Consider the following 5,492-nt stretch of genomic DNA (forward strand, 5'->3'; position numbering starts at 1 on the left):
ACCTGAGGAAAGAAATAAAATCAAAAGCGGAATAGAGAATAAATAAAAAGAAGCGACAGAGAGGCAGAGGAGAGAGAAGCAAAAACCCACCGGTATGCACTGAGAAAAAATTTATTTACAGATCGATCGACAAAAAAAAAAAAAAAAAAAAAAAGAAAAAAAAAAGAAAAAAGTAACAATAACCTATTTATTGTATATAATGTTTTATTATAAATCGTGTCTTGTATATTGCATTCTGTACATCTGCTGTGGTTTTGTGGTGTGCAACTTCCGCATGGGTTCATTGGGTTTCCGTTGCCTTTTTTTAACGACGATGACGATGATTTGAGTTTTATTTTTTAATTATTATTAATGAGACCGAGGCGGGATTCTTTTTTTTTTTTTTTTTTTTTTTTTTGGCAGTACACACCCAAAGATCCGAATTTGTATAAAACAGAAAAGAAAGAAAAAAAAAAGAGTTTAACAAAAAAAAAAAATTAAAAAACTACAAAAATTAAGGAGAGGTCGCTAAGACACCCTCGGCCGCGGCGAGCTCGGGGTGCGGGTGCACGGGGGGGTTGGGGCTCCTCGCCTTCCTCCCCAGCCCTCGCCCTCTTGCCTTCCTCCCCCTCGGGAAACTTCTGCAGAGCTTTTGTGGATTGTGCAAAAAAAAAAGGAAAAAAATTAAAAACCCGGGGAAAGCCAAAAAAAAAAAAAGGACAATGCAAAAAAAAATAACATAAATAAAAAGAGGGGGGACAACCCGGTTGGGAGAGGGGGAATAAGGGCAGGCGCCGCTGCCCTGGCCCTGTGCTGCCACCCCTGCCCGCCCGCGGCCCCCCCGGCCCCGCTCCCCCCCCGGCTCTTTTGGTGTATTTAGGAAGGACTTTTTCATAGGCACTTTTTTTATATTAAAAGAAAACCTATATATTGAGCGACGCTGCTGCTTCTTTGGCCTCTCTTTCCCCGGGGGCAGGGGGGGGCCCACGTGCCCCCGGCCCCCCTGAGCCCCCCAGGGGTCTGTAGAAAATAAAGTATGTCTATTTATATAGAAACGTAAATATTTTATATAGGGATAGGTAGATTTTATAGAGATATGTAAGTAGATATATGAGGGGGTGCTGCCAATGTGGCATTTTCGGCTTGGCCGGGTTTAGTGCCCCCCTGGACCCCCCCATCCGGACCCCCCTCCCCAGCCCCCGTGGCGGGAGGTGCCCAGGCCTTAAAGGAAGCAAAAAAAAAGGGAAAACAAGAAAAAAGGTGAGGGGGAAAATTAAAAGCAAAGAGCGCACCTGGCGGGGGGGGGGGGCACCTGCTGGGGGGGGCACCTCTTGGTGAGGGGGTACCTGGCCCGGCTTTGGGCTCCTTGGGGTGAAGTGCAGGGGGGTGGATTTGGGCAAAGGGGAGGGGTTGGGAAGAGGGAGGATTTGGGAAGAGGGAGGATTTGGGAAAGCAGGGTTTGGGAAGGGGGTGGATTTGGGAAAGCAGGGTTTGGGGAAGGGGAGGATTTGGGAAGAGGGAGGATTTGGGAAGGGGGWGGATTTGGGAAAGCAGGGTTTGGGGAAGGGGAGGATTTGGGAAGAGGGAGGATTTGGGAAGGGGGAGGATTTGGGAAAACAAGGTTTGGGGAAGGGGAGGATTTGGGAAGAGGGAGGATTTGGGAAGGGGGAGGATTTGGGAAGGGGGGATGGAGGAGGTTGCTATGGAGAAGCAGCACATGAAGCAGGCGGGTGGCCGGGGGGGGAGGCCGCCCCCATGGGCCCCCCCTCCTCACTGTGCCCCACGGAGGCACCTGCGGGTACATGGGGGGCGCTGGCCCTGCCCCCCCCACAGGAGCCCCCCCAGGCCCCCCCAGCAGCACCGCAGCCAGGGACAGCTGGGGAGCCGTGGGGAGCCCCGCGGGTCCCCAAACCCTCCGCAGACCCCCCCAGTGATGGGAGGGGGATAGGGAAGAGCGGGGAGGGGGGGGACCGCACGGCGCCGGGAGCGAGGAAGAGGAGCGAAGGCCGTTGCCTGGCAACCGCACAGCTGGCGCCTGACCTAGAAGATGCCGCTCACTCCTGGCACAGCTGGTGCTCATCCCGCACCCCCCCGGGATGCTCCGGCGGCCCCCCCGGCCCGCCCCCGCCTCCCGCCGCGGGGCAGCGGGGAAACCGAGGCAGGCGGCGGCGGGAACGGCCTCCGCGGAGGCTCCCGCGCCCCCGCCCTTGCAAACAGCACATTCGTTCATTTGCCCTTTTTTTCCCCCCCCCCTTTTTCCCCACTGTTTTTTTCCATTCTCGGCGTCAAAACAGGCGGCCGAGGTTAAGGGAACCGGCCGCAGCCTGCGGAGGAATTAGGGGAAGCTGGAAAACAAGCGGGAGACCCAAACACTCCCTGCGCCGCCGGCCCCTTCCCGGAGTCTCCGGGGTGCAAAACCACCCAAAAAGAGGGGAAAAAAGGGAGAAATTTGCAGCATGCTGCAATGGCAGCTCCAGAGGTGCACGCCAGGCAGGCACAACTTCCAAGTTGCTTCCTTGGTGCACAGCAGGATTATTTTGATTTTTTTTTCCCTTTTTCCCCCCCATTTTGTCATCGTTCTTTAAAGACTCAATTAAACCCCTCGAGCAGCGTGCGCCGCTTTGGAGGCTGCGAAGCCTCGAGATGGGGCTGATTGCAGGGGGTTTATCAGCCCAGCGGCTCCATGCCCGACGTGCCAGGCTGCTCGCTGGCTTGTGCCAGCAGAGGCTGCTTGAGAAAAACACACACACACAAAAAAAGGGGAAAAGAGGAAAAATTGGAAATGTGATTGGGACCTGGCGGTGCTCTGGGTGTTTTATTTATTTGCTTGCTTTTCGGGAAGTTTCCAGGAGGCCGCTCGTGTTGACCCTGTGTCCTTGCAGGTGGGCGGCTGCTGCGCCAGCAGGGGAAGGGCCCTGGGATTTGGCTCTTTTCAGCTGTTTTTGCCCCAAAAGGGCGGATGCCAGGGGCTCCATGGGGGCCGAGGGCCATAATGAGGCTCAGGAGGCTGCAGAGGGACCTGGGCTGCAAAAGAGGGGGAGAAAAAACCCTGCAGGTTTTTCCACCATTTCGCCTTTTCCCATTCCCTTGGAAACAAAGCAGGAATTTGCCTCTCCTCCCCCTGCCCTGCGCTGCCAGCTCCGGGCCCGGAGCTCTGGCAGAGCCCGAAATGGCTGGATCCGGGCGGGAAGGCCGCGGCGATGCCCTCGTGCCCGGGGAGCGGCGGGAATCGGCAGGGGCGGCGCGCGGTCCGGCTGCAGGGAGGGCAGAGGCGCGGGAGCCGGCAGGGTGCCCGCATCCCCACGCTTGTGCACGCTTGTGCACGCTTGTGCACGCTTGCACATGCTTGTCCATGCTTGCCCATGCTTGTCCATGATTTCACATGCTTATGCACGCTTGTGCATGCTTGCACATGCTTGTGCATACTTGTGCACGCTTGTGTACACTTGTACATGCTTGTGCATGCTTGCACATGCTTGTGCACGCTTGTGCACGCTTGCACATGCTTGTGCATGCTCGTGCATGCTTGCACATGCTTGTGCATGCTTGCACACACTTGCACACACATGCAGGCTCCAGGTGGAAGGTTTTTTCCATGCAAGCTGCAGTGGGCCAGTTCGGAGGCGCGGGAACCGGCTCCCAGCCCATCCGCAGGGTCCGTTGGTACAGGAGCCCTGTGGGCATCAGGACCCCGCATGGCACCGCGGGGCCGGACGTGCCCTTCGGAGCCACCTAGGAGATTTGGCCGCCCCTGCTCTCCTTCAAATTAATAGCTGTGCCGCTCGGAAAATTGAAGCCATTATTCTTCCCTCGCATCCTTTATCCCCACTAACTTCCCGCACTTGACATGCTAATCACAAGCTAACGAGGGAGGGAGGCGATTTCCCACGTCAGCCCTGCAATCCGGCACATCTGGCGCCGGTTCGGAGCCGCTCCAAGGGCAGGCTGGCCGCGCCGCCCGGGGGGCGCCTCCCTGCGCTCCCGGAGCCGGGTCCCCGCCGAGGGCACCCGGTGGCCTTTCCGTCCCCTCCGCCCGCGCTCGTGCTTCTCCCGTGGCAGCGACGCGGCCAAGCGGAGCCGGAACAGGGATGTGCCGGCATCCTGGAGCGCTCCTGGCTGGATGACTCCGGGAGGACGGGCTGGGGGTGGCAGCCCCGCTCCCAAGGGATGTTCCCGCCGGTGAAGGGCAGACGGGACACAGGCACCGCACGGGCCGAGTGCTCTGGAGCCCATTAGGGCTCCCCAGAGCATCATCCCCACGACCCTGGCGCTGGCCTCGCGGCTCCCGGCTGCTTCCATGGGCACCGCGGAGCCGCGGGAGCCCTCGGCGGAGCAGGGAAGCGGCGGGATGGACGCGGGGGCGATTGCCCAGGCAGGATTCGGTGCCTGCAGGCGGGCAGAGGCCGCACCGCGGTGCAGGAACGCACAAGGCTGCCGGGCACATGGCTCAAACAAGAGTACGGGGAGCCCAGCGCAATTCCAAAGCCCTTCCCGCGTGGCCTGGGGGCTCCCTGCAGCCGGCAGTGCCCCTGCCCGGGACCAGCTGCCCGCAGGCGCAGGTGGCCCCTATAACGGGCGAGCGAGCGGCTGCCGCCTTGGGCTCTGCAGGGCTGCAGCCGCCGGGAAGGGGACAGGGATGGTGACAGCGGCGGGACGGGCGGAGGCTTCGCCCGGGTGGACGCGGCCGGGCCTTTCTCGGCAGGCGATGCAGCAAAAGCACCAAATTTCGTGTTTTCCAGGGGCCCCGATTGGGCGAGTTATCAGCGGCGGCAGAAGCGCCGCGCTTCCTGTCTCGGTGTGCGCGCCGGCTCCTCGGGGAGGGATTAAGGGGATTATATTATTATTTGTTATCACCGAAGCGGGGTGGGGGGGGAAGGAGAAAGAAGAAGCCTCCGTTGCTGGGAACTCTGCCTAATCGGAGCCGGGATTAGCTCCTTCCCGCCGGGCGGGCAGCCCGGCAGCTCCGGCAGCTCCGGGGCTGTGCCCGGCACTGCGGGTGCCTCCGTCCCCTGGGCAGGACATGTCCCCAAGGGAAGGTGGCCGGGGAAAATGGCACTGTTGGGACACCGGGTGGGAGTGAGTGGGACACGCTGCCTGGTCTGGGCTCCACAGGCACCAGCCCCTTCGGATGGGTGGTGGATGGATGGATGGATGGATGGATGGATGGATGGATGGATGGATGGATGGATGGGTGGATGGATGGGTGGATGGATGGATGGATGGATGGATGGATGGATGGATGGATGGGTAGATGGGTGGGTGAGTTGGTGGATGGGTGGATGGATGGGTGGGTGGCTGGGTGGATGGATGGATGGATGGATGGATGGATGGATGGATGGATGGACGGATGAATGGATGGATGAGGGGGAAGCTGTGGATGTTGTCTACCTTGACTTTAGAAAGGCTTTCAACACCATAACATCCTCATGGGGAAGCTCAGAAGGTGTGGGTTAGATGAGTGGGCAGTGAGGTGGATTGAGAACTGGCTGGATGGCAGAACTTTGGGTATCATG

This window comes from Nothoprocta perdicaria, unplaced genomic scaffold (genome assembly GCF_003342845.1).
Source record: "Nothoprocta perdicaria isolate Ctin4 unplaced genomic scaffold, notPer1 scaffold_33, whole genome shotgun sequence".
NCBI lineage: Eukaryota > Metazoa > Chordata > Aves > Tinamiformes > Tinamidae > Nothoprocta > Nothoprocta perdicaria.